Raw genomic sequence first — 20,090 nt, forward strand, 5'->3', positions numbered from 1 at the left:
CAGAGATTCCCTAGGAGAAGAACCTGGCTTAATATAATTTGTCATTGTCCTCATGTCTGGAGCAACAGGCAGATTAAGAGCTTTTCAGATGGTGAGTGCCACAGCCTGAAAAGCAGAACTGCCAACCAGCTGTGTATGCGCCTCAGACTGTGGAATAAGCAATAAAAAGAAAAAAGCAAAGAGAATTGCCAACTTCTTGCAACATGGAGCCAGAACTGTAAGAGCCAAGCTGGTCATTTTTCCACCCAGCCATCCCCAAGGTTGGCGTCTGACACTAGTGTGGAGAATGACATCAGAGAGGCTCCAGTTACCTGCCTGCCTGACAGGGGGCTCAAAAAATGCCATGGAAGCCAGCAAAGATGGAAGTATGAGAAGAGGAAACTGGTATCTATCAAAGAGCCCCAGCTTTTTGTTAGATTGCTCTTTTGACCAACCGAATAGACTTAGTGTCAGTTGTATTAGCTAGAGTTCCTAATTTGAAAGCAAGATAAAATGACTTTGGCTGGTGTTGTAGGCTAAAAGTTCATCTGTGTGCGCATCCCCCAAAAAAACAATTTTTGGAAATTCAATTTAGGAAACCCTAAACTCCAATATGGCTACATCTTTTGTAAGGAAGTAACTAGAATTAAACATGTTAAGGGAGGTCCTCCATCTGACAGGATCCATACCCTTACAAGAAAAGCCAACAGAAATCTCTCCTTCCCCCCTCCACCTTTCCTTCTCCCTCTCCTATGGGCACAGAGGTTTCCTTTGACTCCATGAGACCAAAGTGGCCATCCACAGACTGGGAAGAGAGCCCATACCAGAAACCAATCCCTGCTAGAGTCTTAATCTTTGACTTCCCAGCCTCCAAACTGTGAAAAAACAAATTTCTGTTGTTCAAGACATAGTCTGTGATATACTGTTATAAAAGCCTGTGCAGACTAATACAGCTGGCCAACTCCAGTCATTTCCTTGTGGCTTTGCCTCAAAAGAAAATCAGGATATTTCTAGGAAAGCAAATGGATTTTGGCTTGTGCAAACATTTTAAACATTCCCTACACTAAATATCATTCCAAATACCTGGTGGGCTCATTATTGCCTTAGTATGCACATTTCGTGTCCACAGGGTGGGATTCTGTGACTACTAATTCACGAAAAGTGAATCCAGAGAACACCTTCCCACAGGTAGAGCTGCAGGGTCAGACTTTTCCTCTGGGCTGCGCACTGATACAACACCTGTGTCTGCAGCTAACTTCCAATGTCAAGACTACATGGTACATGGAGGTCCTTGATTAACAGTACAGCTAAAACAAAATGTAGTTTACTGTGTCCTGTCACGCACTCACAGAGTCCATCACATCTAAATGCCATCTGTCAATGACATTTAATAAACAATTGCTATGAATTATTTTTTGCAAAATTTTATCGATGCTAGCTTATTCCTCAAAACAGCCTGTAAAATACAAAATCAACAGAGAGAAAGTAGTAATAGTTTAGTTTCTACCCTCTATGACCTTGAAAAACAATAAAAACTACTAATTACTTAAATATAAAATAACCAGAGAGTAAATAAGCAACATAAATGATTCTTCTGGCCTTAATTTCCTCCCCAGTTCAGTGAGGCATGGCTGAAATGACCTGGGAGGGACTTGAAGCTCAGAGGATGTCATTCCTTGCCTTCTAATGAGTTTAGTAAACAGATGGTGTGGAACTAGTCAGGGAAGATTTCTCAAAAGGGGACATTTTCAACCTATTCTCAGTCTCACCACAAATTCATTACACTAATTCAATAACATGCCCACCTGGAGGAAAAATCCAATTAGCATAGTTTTATTTGGGCCTCACCTAATTTGACTCCTCTGACACCTGTGCACAGCTTGCCCCACCTTCCTTCCTTCCTTCCTTCTCCTCCTTGGCATTCTTGAATCTCTCCTCTCCTGGTCTTTTCGATCTTTGGCCTCTCTTCTTTTGCCTCTTCTTCCAATGCTAATGACCTGCGCTTGGCTTTTCTCTTGCTCTTCCACAAGTTCTGATTATTTCATTTACCCTGTATCTTCAAACAACTACTTAATCCTTCAGCTTTATCTCTAATGGAGGTTCCTTCTCCAAGTTCCAGATCCACGTCAATGACTTGTTAGATAACATGTTCCCAATTGCTGCAATTGCATTGGATTCAAAACTGAACCCATTGGATCCCCAACCACACCATGCCCTTCTCAAAATTCAATACCTAGTTCAGATGCAACAGCTTGCTCTAGCACCTGGAAGTCCTCAAAATTTCTGCCCCTCACACAATTGGTCTTCAAATTCTGTTCTTTCACCTTCAATATATCTCAAAAGTTCAGCCCCTCTTTTTCATTCCCAGTGTAGTATCTCAGCATTGAGCACTCAAGCTCTTTTCCTGATCACTCTGCCTTCCTATCTACCCATTCCAAATACACCTAGTAATAGCTGCAACATAACATTCAATCATGACACCCTCACACCAGCTCAATCTTCTTAAATTGTCACATAGAAGAGATAAAATCCAAACTACTTTGCATGGCAAAATCTATGTGCAGTACACATGGCTTACTAGACAATTGCTCCTTTCCCCATCACAGCCTGCATCATCCTGAACTGTGCTGTAGTGCTTGACAGCAGGCATTTCTATCTTTATATAGCTGGTCCTTGACACAATGCCTGAATATAGGGGCTCAAGAAACCACCAAGGAAGTACCTGTGAGAGTGGATAAATAAATACACAAATGCTCCTCAACTTAGAATGTGGTTATGTGCTGGTAAACCTACCATAAATCAAAAATATTGTAAGTTGAAAATACACTGAATACCTTGATAAATCCATTGTAAAGTTAAAAAGTCATATTAAAATTAGAAAATGAAGAAGAAAAGGTGTATTTATACAGTATCTTTCCACAAGATACCTACCCACAAAGAGTAAAGTGGTACCATTATAGTGGTGAATCCTGGAAGACTCTAACTTTACTAGACATGTGAACAAAGTCATCACTGGTAATCAGTAATGAGGCAAAGTGACATCAGGTACTTCCTGCTATAATGTACTGAGAAGATAACAGCATTGTGTCTATGATATTTTTGCCAAAAATGCACTTCAGTTGAATTGTGAGAAAGGATCAAACAAACCAAAATTGTGGGATAATCTACAAAATAAGTGGATAATCCTCTCCAACAATGTCAAGATCAAGGAAGACATAATCTAAGGAGCTGTCCTAGATTAAAGAGACTAAGACAATACAACTTCTATGGCTTGCATATGGGCTATCACCCAAAGGGTCCCACATGGTCCCCAGTGTGGGACTGTAGAGATGGTAGACCTTTAAAAAATGGAGCCCAGTGAAGACAATTAGAATGTTAGGCACCACCCTCATAAAGGGATTATTGCTGATCTGAAAAAGTGAATTAGTTCCTTGAAATTGAGCCATAATAAAAGAATAAGCCTTGCCTCTCCCCAGTCTCCGGCTTCCTGTTTCACTATGTGATCTCTTCTTCATCCTCATATGTGCTCCTGCCATGATGCCATCAGCCATGTTGTCAAGTAGCCAGAGGGCCCTCACCAGCATCTGAAGAGATGGGATCACACAATCTTTAACTTTCAGCCTCCAAAACTTTGAATTAAATAAACTTCCTCCCTTTACAAAGTGTCCAGTTTCAACTATCCTGTTATAGCAATACAAAACACAAATAAACAATAATTAAAATCTGTGTTCCCAAATTGGATACTAGACCAGATAAAGGACATTAGTAGGGCAATTTGTGAAATTTAGATAAGGTATATAGAATAAATAATGGTATTATATCAATTTTCTGCTTTTGATTATTATACTGTAGTTATACAAAATATTGTACCAATATTTTGAGAATTTGACAATACGTAGAACTTTTTGTTTTTGCAAAGAACTCCTTTAAAAAGAGAGATAATTTAGAATACACACAGTAGTTCTGGTGAAACGGTGGCAGGGAAGGAAAGGGGAAGAAGGGAAAGAACTGGGGAAGTGAAGGAGGGAAGACATTCCCATGACTTTTAGAGTCATATCTTGAGGAGTTAGTGAGCAGACTGCTCATATGAGAAGCTCTGGCTTGTTCCTCAAAGGTTCATGTTTTGGAGGCCTTCAAAGAATTTTGCCTGCAATCCCAGCATCCTAGGAGGCTGGTGCAGAACTGCACGTTTGAGCCCAGCCTGGGCAATTTAGCAAACCCCGGTCTAAAGATTTAAAAGGCTAAAAAATAAAAAGCTGGGTCAATACGAAAAACCTGGGTTCAATCTCTAGTATTATAATCAATCAATTAATAATGTGTTAGTATCCTCATGAAGGAACTCTCTTCTCTGTTCATGGGAATTTGGTGAACTACGAATTCCCATCCTTTAACAGACACAACTGAATACGAAATCTGGACTTGCCAATAATTACTTCATTTGCATTTTAAAAATTGTTAGAACCATTCTAGGAGATTTCCCCAATGAGATAACATCTTAGTTACTTTTCTCATTGCTGAGACAAAATACCTGACACCCAAAGTTAATGGAGGAAAGGCTTATTGTAGCTCACAGTTTATAGATTCTTCAGTTTATAGCTGGCTGGCTCAGGGCAGGGTAACATGGCACAGGGGCGACACAGGACATCACAGGGGAGAAACAGTTCATAGCAGGCAGAAGGCAGCAAAGCAGCCAAGTAGCAAAAAAGCAAGTACTAAGCTACAACAGCAGCTCTATTCCTTATATTCTACCCAGGATACATACCCTTACAGTGGGCCTTCGCATTATCTACACTCAAAACTATACCAAACCAACCAGTGGACTAACTTCATAATTACACACCCTTAATCCTAGCATCACACACTCTAAATCCAGCCATCTCTGAAAAGTCCCACGTATGACTGCATGAGGCTTTGGGGGGACATGTAGACATAGTCATAACGGAAAATTGATTTGATAAAACATTTGATTATGTCTCTTCAATGCTAGTATTTTCTCATTACAAAGAGATACCACTGACTTAATATTAGTAACATGGGATGTTATGCCTAATACTAACTACTCCTCCATGACCAGCAGCAGCAAGGTCTTTTCGAGATTGAGAAATCCCTCATTAGCCTCTTAAAGAGATCAGGCCTTTGCTCTTGGCCTTGTCAGTTTCTTACTTTTCAGTTCAGAGGCTGACTGGCCAATCCAAGACCTTTCAGGGCAGGTTTATTTCCTGCATTCTTCTACTATGTGTCATTTGCCCATACAAACTCATTTCAGTCAAAAGACTTGTGAGGCTAAGGCTGGAGGAACACAAGTTCAAAATCAGCTTGAGAAGTTTACTGACATTTTGTCTGAAACTAAAAAATATTTTAAAACTTCAGAAATTCCCTGTATTGTGGTAAAGCATTTGTTGACTACGATGGCTTCTAGCAGATGGCAGGCAACAGAGAAAACAGATTTTGATTCCTTCTTTGAAGATCCATAAACTTCCCAGATATTGGCAGAAAGAGCCCAAGAATCTCTCCTAATCCCACAGAATATTAAAGATTAAGAGAGAATAATTAGACCTATGTTACTGCTAACTGTATAAATTTAAGAAATTCTGTATAAAGTTTGAAGTCATAACTCCTTTTTCCAGCTGCACGCACACACACACACACACACACACACACACACACACACCCCACACACCACACACACTCCCTTTCCACTTCTCATGGCCTCTCTGATTTCCATTAAAATTGGGGTACAAATTTTTCTTTTTTTTGAGACAGGGTCTCACCATGTAGCCTAGGCAGGCCTTAAACTCGTGGTGGTCCTCTTGCCTCAGCCTCCCAAGTGCTGGGATTACAGGCATGTGCCACCACACCCTGCCTTGGGTGTAAAGTCTAAAACAGTAAACATTACAGGAATGGGGATAAATGGGAATGCTAGCATAATATCAAATAATAATAAAATTGATTTTATTATTATACACTATATTCACATTTCACAAATTTGAAAAAGCTTAAATACTTATCAGTACTGGAAATCTTTCTTACCTTGGACACAGAATAATTTGCAATGATTCAGAAAATAAGTGAGGCTATTTAGGAACTTTGAAATGTAATCATAAATCAAGAATAGCTGTTCTGACTCCTCTACTATCATTCAATGGGCCAAGGATACAGGCATTCACTCTGGAGTGTTTTTAGGGCTAAATCTTCACTGAACTCCACCTGTCACTGCCAAATTTCTCAGAAACTGCAGGCCCATAGCAGATATTCCTAAGTGATGGCATCATGATGGGAGTGCATGTTGGAGCAAGAGATCGTAAGATAGGAAACCAAGAAGAAATTCGGGGGTCAGGCAGAAGCATTTATTAGAACTCACTCTTTTTACTCTGTTTGTTTGTTTGTTTGTAGTAAATAATGATCACATTCTCCATGGAATGACAACTCAACTCATGCCCTTCAAAGGGCATGATGCCCATCACCTAAGGCCTCCCACAAAGTTCCACCTCTTACTGGCCTCACTGCCTCTCATATCACACTGCGGACCAGGCCTCCAACACAGGAACCCTTGGGGAACAAGCCACATTTAAACCATAGCACCAGACCTACTGCGCATGCTCTAAATCACCTCCCTTCTGGGAAGAATCTAATTTCATAATTCAAATAGAAGCTAGTAGGTGGTCAAATCTCAACGGAACCTTCTACCCCTGTGAATCACGGTAACAGCCATTATTATAATGTTGTCACAGACGTGGACAGAAAATCATCCAGCTGCTGCCTGTTTCTTTTCACATAGTTCTTAACGAATTCCTACAGCTCCTCAGGAGTACTTCAGAGGTCCTACAGAAAACTATTTACCAAGAAATAAAGAAGCTAAAAGGCCATACCATTCCTTTGCCTTTATTAGAGTTCCTCCTACATCTCTGGTTCTTTCTTTCTTTCTTTCTTTCTGTTTTTAAAGTGCTTGGCTTAAGAGAAACTATGAAAACAACTTGTAGTCCAGCTTTCTGATTTTACAGATGAATGACTTGGGATACAGAGAAAGCAAAGAAACAGTGTGGCAATTAGTTCCTCAAGATCTATCCTGCAAGACTGGGATACAAGCAAAACTCTATAAACATTATAACTGACCTTGGGTTAGAGCTGAGGTCACAGTTTCGTAGACTTTGATCCTCTTGGGTCAGTTGGGTGTACAAAGACCTTCTGAGGTTCCTGTCATTGCTCCCTTTGCAAATAACTCCCAAGACGCAGCCTGATGCTATAGACACTAAGGCAGACACAGCTCTGGCATCCTGTATAACGTGTCCATCGATTCCTTGTCTGCAGCAGGGAAAAGCTGAAAGTTTCCCTGAAGCCTACCCATGGACAATGGAATATCTTACAGAAAATAAAAGTTAAAAAAAAAAAAGAAAGAAGAGAATAAAAACTCATTTTAAAATGAAAACAATTTTCTCAAAGCTATAGTCACACTGAAAACAAAATCAGATCTCAGGGTAGTGGCACATGCCTATAATTCTGGATAGAGTCTTGCCCAGGCAACTTAGTGAGACCTTATCTCAAAAAGAAAAGAAAAAAACAAAATCGAGATGATACGTAATTCATGGGAACGTGTGTGTGTGTGTGTGTGTGTGTGTGTGTGTGTGTGTGTGGTGACTCTAGAAAGCCATGGGGAGGGGAAAGTGTCAGCTAGAAAGGTACAGGAGACTAAGCATAAACCTCTTTGAACATTTTGATATGTATCACATGAGTATATTCTGTGGTCAAAAAATGATTTTGTTTTAAATTTAAAAGCCTCAAAAGAATAAACAAAATAAATTTTAAAGCCTCTGCTTCAAATTCTGCCTTGGATTTTTGCTTTCATATCTTTTTTTAAAACCTATAATTTGTTTGCTCTTTATTCCCCCTGGGCACCTTTACCTCAATTTCTATTCCTTAAAAAAAGAACTATTTTTTTCTCCTCTTCATCTAATTTTATAATAAGCTTGCTGCTGGCTTTAAGTTCAAGTGCCCAACATCTAATAAAATATCCCAGTCAGCAGAGAAGATAGCTGCTTCCTGTTGTTATAAAACACTTGGCTTTCATGTTGCTGGCTCCCCTACATCCCTTAATCTAAGGCTACCAGACCCTTCCTTCAGTGCCTATTCAAATGTATCACAGTCACAGTGGTCACTTCTGAACATTTTTACAGGGATAGTTATTGGGGTTCAGCACTTCCCAGCCTTGTGAAAGCCGCCACAATATATCCTACGTTCTTCATGCTAAAAATTCCCTCTTTAGCTAATCATATCAAAAGAACTGAGATTTTAAATTTATAATCAGTCTCCTAGAAAGTATTATCATGGCTAAAATCCACTGTAGTTAAAATAGGTGTATTATATTCCATACTTTGTCTCCTAATAAGTTTTTATGGATGGGAGATCAGGTAAATGCTGGGAATCTCACCCTGCAGTGCCCCCTACTGGTCATTTTAAGAAGAGGCTAAGAAAAGCAATGACTTGGTGCTGTAGTAATAATGCAAGTGGTAGTGTTTTATTTTGTGTTGTTTCCACATATCTTTCAAAGTGAGTATCATTTTTCTACATCTGCCATCCTGGTTATAAAACTACAGAGAACGTCTAGGAGTCACATTGGTGACAGCGCAGTGTCAACAGAAGGAAAAAGTCCTTTGAACTACAGGGGGCAATAGAAGAAGACCCCTCTAAGGAGAGAAGCAGAGTACCTGGAATCCTCTTGAGAACTCCCCTGCCTTGTCCCCAGCCTAGACAGCCTGGCCACAACAGGACAGAACATGGGGTTCCTCTGCCAAAAATTCTATGCTGAAATTCTAATGTTAGATTTTCATTCTCCTTGTGAATTTTCCTTCCTGTTCAACATGCAAATAGCAATGGGAAGGTTAACAGTATTGGCTTTGCATTTACTTTAATGTGATTTCCCGCAACTAGACTAGTTTTGACTAACACCTAACAGAAAGCACCTTGATTTGTGCTTAGTAGAGACTAAGAATTTAAGACTTCTACTAGAGTTGAGTATGTCCAAGGGAAGCCAGAGGTTTCCTGGCACCCGGGTATCTGGAAGGAGTTTGCCTACAGACAGACCCTATAAAACAAATAACCCTGGCTTAGTGAAGCCAGGTACGCAAAGGGACTCCTCCTATCCCAGCATTTTCTCAGTGCCCCAAAGTTGAAACAACAGATTGCAAGAGGCCATCCCTGCAGGATTTGCCAGAGCTTGACCAAAACCTTTTTCTTCCAATAGGAGCTTATCGCCCACTTCCTGATCATATTTTTAAAATGCACAAATTCATTAGGAGAAGGAAAAAGTCAAGAGGTAATGGGTTTTTCTTTGAAGAGAGTTCTTAGTATCTCAAGATTTCTCCCCATCAAGGACAAGAAGCTGGTGGTCCCCTCGCCTAAGATCAAGTGAGAGGCTCTTCAAAGGGACAGTTTGGAAAGTGTCATTTGTTCTGTGGAGATTTCAGAGTGATACTTGACTCATCCACCAAATGTTAATGATGAAGTGAACTGTCCACATGGTACCAACGAAGCAGGACAACAAAAGGAGCGCCAGAGTTTGGTGGGCAAAAATATTCAGTTTTCCCACTGGGCAGATATAAACCTTATGGAAGGAAGCCAGACTTACATAATGTGAAATGGATGTCTTAGCTGGACAAAGTGATCCCAACAGTGGGACAGACGGCCAACAGCCAGGACTAACGGGAAAGTCAAAAACGTCCAACTACAAGATCCACTGCCCATATCAAGAGAACTGTAGGTAGGAAACTGCTAGGGTCAGAGGCCCTGAAAACTTTCTTTCCCTGCCAAGAAGAAGCACCAGCACTACGGCAGCCAACTTACCCACTCACCCCAGTTCCATATTACTACCTCAGCAAGTAATACCTTCCCAGCAATAACACCTCACACCCTTCTACCCTCACTCAGGGCAGCAGAGTAAGTGATAACAGAAATAGAAGAGCAAGACAGGGAAAAACAGGCAACAGCCAGGCCTTCCCCATTCCCACAAAGTTCCCAGACCAAAGAGCACGAAGTTGGGAAAAGAAAAGCTTGATGAACATTAGACTTTGCAATCACTGTGAATATTCATTTATTTTTCATTAATAGTGAAAGAAGAAAAGCATAGACTCAGATCTCAGGTTTGACTGAAGTTTTGTAATGATGCTAGAATACAATTTGTATATGCCTGTACGTAGACCAGAAAAACAAAAGACAAACTCCTGAGACTCCATAAAGTGTCTGATTTAATCTTCTATGTAACAAGACTTGGGGAAAATAGCAACTAATGATTCAATAGCACTCTAAAAACCATGTTGATTATGCTATAACCACATCAAATTCCAAAATCATCCTCATTTCAAAGATGAGAAAATTGAGGTCTAGCAGCTTGCTCCAAGATCAAGCATGCTAATAAGATAATTTGAACTGAGACTATCTGACTTAAAGTATTGACTTCGAATCGTATATAAAACTCAGCTTCTAGGGCTGGGCGTTCAGCTCAGTGGCACCTGCCTCACAAGCGCAAGGTCCTAAATTCAAGCCCCAGTGCGGGGGGGCTCCGGACCTCTGCTTCTAGTCTTTCTGGGAAAACTCCAGAAATATCAATAGCTACAAAGTTCAATGGACAAAATGTTTGTTTCCCTCTATAATTCATATGTTGAAATACTAACCCTTAAGGGATTGTATTAGGAGGTGGGTACTTTGAGAGGTGATTAGGTCTCTTATTAATGAAATCAGTGTGCTTTTAAAAGAGGAGACCAAGGGATAGAGGGGGAAAGGAGGAGGGAGAAAGAGGAAGCAAACAGAATTAAGATGTTATATATATGTGTTCCAACTGCCCATGATGAATGTAATCATAGGTACTGTAGACATGGACTAACAAAAATTTAAAATTTTTTAAATATTAAAAAATAAGAGATCCCAGAGAGTTACCTTGTCCCTTTTGTCATATGAGGTTAAAAAAAGAAGAGAGCCACTGAGGAACCAGGAAGTGGGCTCTCACTAAACGCCAATCTGCTAGTGCCCTCACCTCTGACTTCCTGATTTCCAGACTTTTGAGGAAATAAATTTCTCTTCTTTATATCCTACTCAATTAATGAGAGTTTTCCATAGTAGTTCAAAACATGAACTACTACTAGACTACTAGTAGACTAAAACACAAAGAATTGGCTACTTTATTTCATAACTACTAATCTGTAAATGTAATCTACTACCTAAACACTAGAAACCTAACCCAGCAGCCAATAAATGACCCTTTAAAACCAGCATAAAATACTGCTTTTCCTATGCCTTCTTGAATCCGCTGAAACATTGTCTTCCTTGAGCACTGATTATCCTCAGCTACTTAAAGACAACAGAAAATCCCCATATCTCATCAAGCTCTGGACCTCTAATGATTGTACCCACTTTCAGAGCTGTTGTCCTGTTCCTAGATGATTTCACTCCACAGGCATGGATGATGTCCCTTGTGCATGTCTGTCCATAACCCACATGTGTTGTGGTTGTGCCTCAAGACTGAGATACGGCATTTTCATTCTAAAAACTCCCCGAATGTATTGCTTCCATAATGTGCCCATTTTACTAATTTTTCATTTGATATGATTTTTAATTATTTGGGTCTGAAATGATGCTCTCAGCTTTTCCAAATAGCAAGGCAGGTTTCATTGTATGGGATAATTGGACAGTTTACCCCTCCTGCTTCAAACAAAATGAGTAGGAAATATTAAGGGATTTGTTGCTGCTAGGAATATGACTTATAAAATTGTTGGACTGACTGAGTACTAAATCTATAGAGCAGACAATCAGAAAGCGCAGGCTGCAACTCTCTGGCCCAAGCTGAAGGTGCTGGTCCCAGGCAGAATTTCTTCAGCTCTCAGGAAAACCTCAGAGCTGCTTTTAAAGCAACTAATTGAATTGGGCCTGCTCACACTGTCTAGGATAATCTCCCTTAAAGTCATCTATTAGGGACTTTAATTACTTCTACAAAATGCCTTCACAGCAATAATACAGATAGAATGAATAACTGAGGACCGTAGCCCACTCAAGCTGTCACATAGAATGGATCATCACAACAACTAAGGATGCCTGATTTCAGAACAGAACCCTCAGCTGAGCAGCTTCTCTTTATGATCACCCAAAGAAATTGATCAATATGTCTTTACCTAAGTGTTTATGGAAATACTGAGTCAACTGGTGGCAAGTGATTAACTCCACTTCCTTCAGCTTTCATTGCAGGCCTCCCTTCCCTTAGGTACTCAGGTGGCCATAATGAGTAGGTAAGAAGAACCTCCTTTCTCTAAAAGAGACCATCAGCTGATTTTTAAAAAATAGGAACCGGCCATATAAGCAATAAAGTGTTCTCATCTGTTGTGGATTTTAGACAACTCGCGTCTTCTGTCCTATGCAAACTGTAAAGGCTTGTTACCTCTTTAGGCTGGACTCTAAACTCCAAAAAATGCACCCTAACATTTTACAACATCTTTTAGCACCCACATAATGTTACTGTGTTATTTTGAACTTGAAATCTTCTGAATAATTCTCCACATGTATTCCTAAAATGTTGGATTTCCATCTAATCTGTATCGGTATGGCTAATTATTTGTTCCACATGTGAGACTTCATGGTTCTTCCTTTATACACAACAAAATTTACTAGGCACAAGACATATGGTCCAGAAACTCCCAGTCAAGTGGGAGAGCAAAACCATGAAACAAGTGATATGATTAAGTACAACAGATCCATTTTAATATCTGGCTCATTTGTATAACCTGTAGAATTTTTATGTTTCTATTTTTCAGTTTATAACTATCAAACCCCACTTCATCTCAAGAACAAATTTAATAAATGTTTTATGTTTTTTTCCAAAATGATACTTATATTTTAATAGCTATAGGTGGCACCTCAGATCAGTCCTCTTTGGTTTGACTGCTCACCTTCTGTAGTAATTGAATGATAGCTCCTCAAAGGATATGCCCATGTGCAAAACCCAGCAAGCTGTGAGTGTGACCTCATTTGGAAAATGTCTATGCAGATGTAATTAATCTAACTAAGATGGAGATGGAATCATCCTGTATTACCTAAATCCAATGGCAAGTGTCCTTATAAGACCTACCCAGAGGCAAGAAGTGGAGGCAGAGATTGGAGTTGAAGTTATACAAACATAAGCCAAGGAAACTCCTAGAGCCAGCAGGAGCTGAAAGAGGCAGGAAGGACTCTCCCCTAAAGGGTTCTGAGGGAGCTTGGTTCTGCCAACACCTTGATTTTAGATTTCTGGCCTCCAAAACTGTGAAAGAAAAAAAAAACTACATTTCTTTTTTTTTTTTTTAAGCCTCCGAATTTATACTAACTCCAGCCACAGAAAACCAACACTGTGTTTAACCACTGACAGTTGTACGTACACCACATCTGTGTTTTAGTTTGATTTGTTCCAGTGGGCAACTTTAGGTTTAGGATTAAAGTTGAATTTTAGTGCATATTCATAATACAGAATAATGAGATTCACATATGCATATAACATACCTTGATTATTTTCATCTCTATTACTTCCCACTCCCTTCCCTTTCTCCTTCCCTGATCCCATTCCTCATCTCTAAAAGTCTGCCTTCTAAGACAACCTACAGAATGAAAGAAAACTTTACCAGCTACTCTTCTGGCAAAGGATTAACATCTAGAAGATATAAAGAACTCAAAAAAACACCAAAACTTAAATACATCCATCAGTAAGTGGGCAAATTAATTGAGCATATACTTCTCAAAAGATGTATGAATGGCAAGAAGTATAGGAAAAATGTTCAACATCTTTAGCCTTAGGGGAATGCAAATTAAAATTACATTGATTGCATCTCACTCCAGTCAAAATGGTTATAATCAAAAATACAAAAACAATAATTGCTGGCCAGGATATAAGCAAAAAGGAACCCTTCTACGCTGCTTATAGTATGTCTCCTACTGAAATCAGTGTGAAGATTCCTCAAAAAAACTAAAAATAGAACTATCATTTGATCCAGGTATACTCCTTTTACATACCTGAAGAAATTAAAGCTAGCATACCTTAAGGGTACTTTCAGACCCATGTTTATTGTACCACAAGTCACAATAGCCAGGATATGGAACCCTAGGTGCCCATCAACAGATAAGTGGATAAATAAAATGTTGTATATAACACAACAGAGTATTATTCAGCTGTAATGAAGAACAAAATTATGTTATTTGCAGGAAAATGGACAATATTAGAAATCAATGTTAAGTTAAATAAATCAGATTCAGAAAGACAAATATCATGTGTTCTTCCTAATATGTGAAATCTAAAAAAAATGAATGTACCAAGGAAACTATTACTAGACAACAAGGGAATAAAGTGGGAAGGGTGTAAGAGTCGCTTAATAAGAAGGATGGATGTGATCATCGTACATGCATTGAAACCCTTCCCAAAAGGTAAAACAAGTGCGTAGGCAGGGCAAGGAGGTGATGGAGCGGGGATGAAAATGATTAATGTTCTGTACAAATACGCCAAAATGAAACCTATAAATCTGAACCAATAAAAAAGTGAAGAAAAAATAATAATCAAATAAAAAAGAAAAAAAACTTCACCTTCTAGTTTCCTGTCATCTTTCCTTTTTTGTTATTTCATTTTTGTTTTTAGATTGCTCAGATAAGAAAAAAGCATAAGATATTAAACTCTGAGTCTGAACATTGGATTTTTGTTAGGGTTAAACTAGAAATAATGAGCATTATGGATGAGAGTATGGACTGAGAAAGATGGTTTCTGAAAAAATATTGTTTCAAGTGTCCAGAGAGTGAGGCTGTTTTGGAGCAAGAATCAATGGCAACTCACAAACTAAACCGAATTTTCAGGTGACAACCAGATGCTAAATCTCAGAGGAGGAAAAAGACAATGCCCCTGTACAAAGTGGGCATAATGGGAGGAAAAGTTAGTTTGAATAACAATTTAACCAATGCCCATTTGAATGACTGATGCCTGCACTCTGGGCACATAAACACATTATCTCAGTTTTCAGTATCTATGAAGAGACTTTGGAATCTGTGTCACTAGTCAAAACTCCTGCCCTTCTGCTTAGTGATTTTTCTATCCCAGCTTTCCCACATTCCTTCTAACCTTTCACCTTTCTCCTGCAGGTTTTCCTTTTCAGCCAATAGTCACTCACTGGAACACTCAAAAACTGAAATAAGCCTACTCCACCCATGAAAATAACCTCTACCCATGTTACTAGTAACTCAAAGTGCATCATCTTAACAAGAACACAAAGCAGGCACAATGACATTCAAACGGATGGGATTCAAAAAACATTTCTTGCTCCGCTTTCATACTAATGAAATTTTCATGAGAATTTATATTTGTGGGAGGTGGACATGAATGTGATTGAACCGGTAGATGTTTTAGCCCAATAAAATGAAGAGGTGTGTCCTCGAAGACAGTGGCATAGGAAAAGACTTTATGAACAAAACGTCAGTAGCAGGGGAACTAGCACAAAGAATCAACAACTGGGATCTCATCTTATTAAAAAGCTTCTGCCCTGCAAGAGGAACCACCAACAGAGCTAAGAGACAATGTACAGTGTGGGAAAAAATTCTACCAGCTGTTCCTCCAAAAAAGATCTACTATCTAGAGTATACAAAGAACTCAAACAAATCAGATCCCTCAAATATAAAGACCCAATTCAAAAATGGGAATTTGAAATGAACAGACATTTCTCAGGCAAAGAAGCAAAAGCAACAAATAAACATATGAAAAAATGTTCAACATCACTGATCATTTGAGAGATGCAAATGAAAACAATACTGAGATTCCACTTCACCCGGAAAGAATGGCTGCTATCATGAAATCAACCAACAACAAATGCTGGTGGGGTTGTGGGGAGAAAGGAACCCTTCTCTATTGTTGGTGGGAGTGTAGACTGGTGCAACCACTGTGGAAATCAATACAAAGATACCTCAAAAAACTAGAATTAGAGGTCCCATTTTAGGGACCTAATCCTCTGCTGGGTATCTTCTCAAAAGAATTAAAAGACTCATACCATAGTGATATATGCACACCCATGTTTATAGCGGCACAGTTGGAAACAGCCCAACTGCCCGTCAACTGGAGACTGGATAAAGATGTGGCTTTTTTACAAAATGGAGTACTAATCAGCCATAGAGATATTTATAGCTAAATGGATGCACATTGAGGCCATACTCTTAAGTGAAATAAATAGGACACACATGTGTAAATACCAAATAGTTTCTCTAGTGTGACAAGCTAAAATAAGGATCAAAATGTATAACTGATAGTGTGAAATAGGAAGAAAAGGTCCAAAGGGGAAGGGGAAATGGGATAGATTGGGGAAAGGATTAAAGGGAATGGAATTAATATGAAAAAGTGAAAACAAAGTCTTTGTAAATAGGGAGGGTAGAGGGGTTGAAGGGAGGGCAACGGTATGGGGAAAAAGCAAGAACCAAGATAGATTATGTGAAGGTACAAATTTTCAGTGATGAATGTCATTACATTGTATACCTAAAATGTACCAACAAACTTAATATAAAAAAAGAAGAAAAGATGTGAGAAGAAACAGGCTAATGGGCACACATGAGGGAGAGCGCAGGCATGAAGAGTACCCATGTTCATTTCTCAAATTCATCTATTCTAGGCTCAACAATTTTAACTGCAATTTTGTAAAAAGCATATAGTGCATAAAATAACAGTACAGTGGAAGTTATAGGATGGAATCAGATCCAAAATCAAGATGAAGAATTTGGACAGAATTGTAGAGGGTTGAGGGAAGCACCTTCACTAAGACGAAAGAAGTAAGACTGAAGATATAAGGGGCTAATTCATGTCATATTTGTTGGATATCTGATGTATGCTGGACTCTGTTCTAGCAGTGTTAAACAAGACAAACCAATCCCCAGCCCATTCAGCAGCTTTTCTAAGGGCATGTTGAAAAAATGAAAGCAACATAACCTCCCAATCCAGTCAAAAAGACTCAAATGCTGTTAGGGCCTTCTAAACAGGATGCATTCACATAAAAATACTAATAAAGTACAAAGAATGTAAACCAAATTCTAACTTCCTCCATTTTATCATAACAACATAAGCTAATAGCACTTTCAGAAATAACTTTTTGTTAAAAAGAATTCAAGTATGTATAGTGATGAAAGAGCTCTGTACCTTGATTGTAGTGGTGATAAAATTGCGTGATAGTCTTCATAGACACACACACACACACACGCATGCATGCATGTAAAACTGGTGGAACCTGGAAAGGTCTGTGGATTAGTACCAGTGTTAATGTCTTGATTTGACATTGTTCTCAGGTGAGGTAAGGTGCTATCACTGGCAGAAACTGGGTGAAGGGTAAACAGAATCTTTCCAGACTATTTCTGCAACTCCCTATGTACCTAGAGCTATTTCAAAACAAAAAGGATCTTTAAAAAAGAAACTTAAGTTTCTTCTTTTTTCTGGTATGTTATTGTAACACACACACGCATGCATTCATGTAAAACTGGTGGAACCTGGAAAGGTCTGTGGATTAGTACCAGTGTTAATGTCTTGATTTGACATTGTTCTCAGGTGAGGTAAGGTGCTATCACTGGCAGAAACTGGGTGAAGGGTAAACAGAATCTTTCCAGACTATTTCTGCAACTCCCTATGTACCTAGAGCTATTTCAAAACAAAAAGGATCTTTAAAAAAGAAACTTAAGTTTCTTCTTTTTTCTGGTATGTTATTGTAACTGATCCACTCATGACAGAAATTGGTCTGATTCTGGGATCACTGTCAGACACATCCCTGTCTGGGCACATCCTTAGAAGGAGGAAGAGTAATCATCCAGCAACCTCGGCATCCTAGAAACCAAGACTCCTCCTTGGCAGCTCCTTTAACCAGCCCCAGAATGCCCATACCAGAAGCACACATAAAAAGCTATAGTAAACCCTGGACTCCAGCTCAGGAAATTCCTCCAGAGTGCCTCCCCATAGCCTGCTTGGAGCCTTCTCATACCTCACACATGGTTCTCAGTTTTCTTGGCTTCTCATTTTGGCTCCCTTGTTGCTTATGGCCCAGGATGGAGCTTGTCAGACTGTTGGCACTGACCTGAGACTTCATGATGCAGGATTTGGGCATCATCCCTCGGCTCCAAGTACTTGTGTATCTCTGAAAAAATCAGATTGAGACCATGTAATCTGGAGCCCAACAAAAGCTTTGGTGCCCCCGACCTAATCATCCACATTGATGAATATTCTTAACTTGTCTTTTTTCTGGTGGTATGCTCATCTCACAACAGCTAATAGAAGATGTGTTGTTCAGCTTTCCCATTGCCAATAAAAGGGAACAGATTTACTTAACTCATGGGTTCAGTACATGGTAAGCTGGCTCCAACACAAACAGCATGGAGGAAGAACTTGGCAGAAGAACACCACTCACCTCAGAGTGGCTGAAAGCAGATCAAGGGAACAGTGCCAGATAGCAAGGGACCAGGGACCATGCCCAAGGCCACACTCCCATTACCTACCCAGACACTGTCAGAAATACACTTTACCAATTCCTTAGGTGTCTCTCAAGCCAATCAAGTTGACAAATCAGCTTAACACCTTTTCAAGTGGGTTTGCTCATTGAAAGAGTGACCAGATAAATAAACCAACAATTACTTTCATAACTATTAACGTATCTCATGGTGAATGAATCAATTTCCACTCTGGTTTCAGCATAGGTTAAGTTAGCCTTTCTATAGAACGTAGGAGTTACAACTCCAGAGCCAGGGCTTCCTGGTTGAGATCCTCTACCCTCCCTAGATCCAAGACTTTGGATACTATCATTTACTTATTATGGACCTGGTGCAAAATAACTCACTTCTGAGGCCCTTTCTGTTTCCCCATCTGGGACTTAGCTCAGTGGCAATGCGCCTGCCTCACAAGTACAAGGTCTTGAGTTCAATCCCTGGTACTAGGAAAAAAAAAACCACCTAGCAAGTCTTCCCATCTGTAAAGTGGATATAATAACAAACCTGTGTCACAGGCCTATGGAGAGCATCAAGTGAATTAATATATCTAAAGCACATAGAGAAGTACCTGTATGCAGTAAGGGTTAAATATTATCACTGTCTGGAAATGGTAAAATAAATTTTGAAGTCAGTAAAGCCAAGTGGTAGACCCTGTACTTGTAAGGACTAAGTCACCCTTAAACACTGCCTCACTAGCAGACCCAAACAGAGAAATAAAGTAGCTTCGGACAAGTAGGTGGTCTACATAGTGAAAGTAATGGACAACGCTGCTTTGCCCTTTAAGTTCAAAACCACCTGGAAGGTGAGTCAAGACAGAAATAACCTGGTAGTTCAAACTTGTTCTCCTGCACTGATACACATAGAATAGGAATTGCAAAAACAATCCGTATCTGGGTGACTTTGGACATCTGTGAACCCTGAGTGCAGAGGTGGCTTAGTCTTGGGCCTGGAAGATTTGTTCTTGTCTTTGGGGCTCCCATGTGGGACAGGAAAAATAATCCAGAACCCAGGAACAAACTGTTTCAACAAGCAGTACAAATTCTGCTCAGTGAACATAGATTACAACAAACTGAAAAAAGATGATCCAGACTTCTAAATGAAATAAACAAAACTGTTTAGAATGAAGGCTTTCCAATGGTATCATCACAATTATCCTCTTCACTGGGAAATATTTCTCTTCTAAATACATGAGATTATGTTGATTTGTTGGAATTTATTACACTGGTTAATAAACCTCTGAAACACTGTATATGTCACTGTTTAATGCTGAAAATCTGCTGAGCAGTTAGGGTATGGGATATAAACTATTAGAATTTAAAAAGAAGAAAAGCCAGGCACAGTGGCACACACCTATAATTCCAGCACTCAGGAGGCTGAGAGAGGAGGATCACTGGGAGTTCAAGGCCAGCCTGGGCTGCACAGTGAGTTCAAGGCCAGTTTGAACTGCATAGTGAGATCCTGTCTCAAAAAAAAAAAAAAAAAAAAAAAAAAAAAAAAAAACCTACAACTAATGGACACTTTGCATAGAGTTAGAAATGATTATTCTACGCGCCATCTGAGGTACCAGAGGTACCAGATCAACCAACTTTTCAAGCAAGGGTGACTGAAGGAACCAAAAAAAT

At 39.4% G+C, this 20,090-nt stretch overlaps 1 long non-coding RNA gene across 3 annotated transcripts in view; it reads right to left on the bottom strand.

Annotated features, from left to right (window-relative positions):
• Positions 1 to 3,451: 3,451 nt before the first annotated feature.
• The window catches only part of LOC104859101, a 34,599-nt gene continuing 17,960 nt past the window's right edge, over positions 3,452 to 20,090 (bottom strand). For all 3 annotated transcript variants that reach the window (XR_002025203.1, XR_002025201.1, XR_002025202.1), the window contains 2 exons: positions 17,970 to 18,122; positions 3,452 to 3,563 (listed from right to left, as the gene is read on the bottom strand). This is a non-coding gene — a long non-coding RNA (uncharacterized LOC104859101). The remainder of the gene's footprint in view (positions 3,564 to 17,969; positions 18,123 to 20,090) is intronic.

Source organism: Fukomys damarensis, unplaced genomic scaffold (assembly GCF_012274545.1).
Source record: "Fukomys damarensis isolate Sample0158 unplaced genomic scaffold, DMR_v1.0_HiC HiC_scaffold_5, whole genome shotgun sequence".
Taxonomy (NCBI): domain Eukaryota; kingdom Metazoa; phylum Chordata; class Mammalia; order Rodentia; family Bathyergidae; genus Fukomys; species Fukomys damarensis.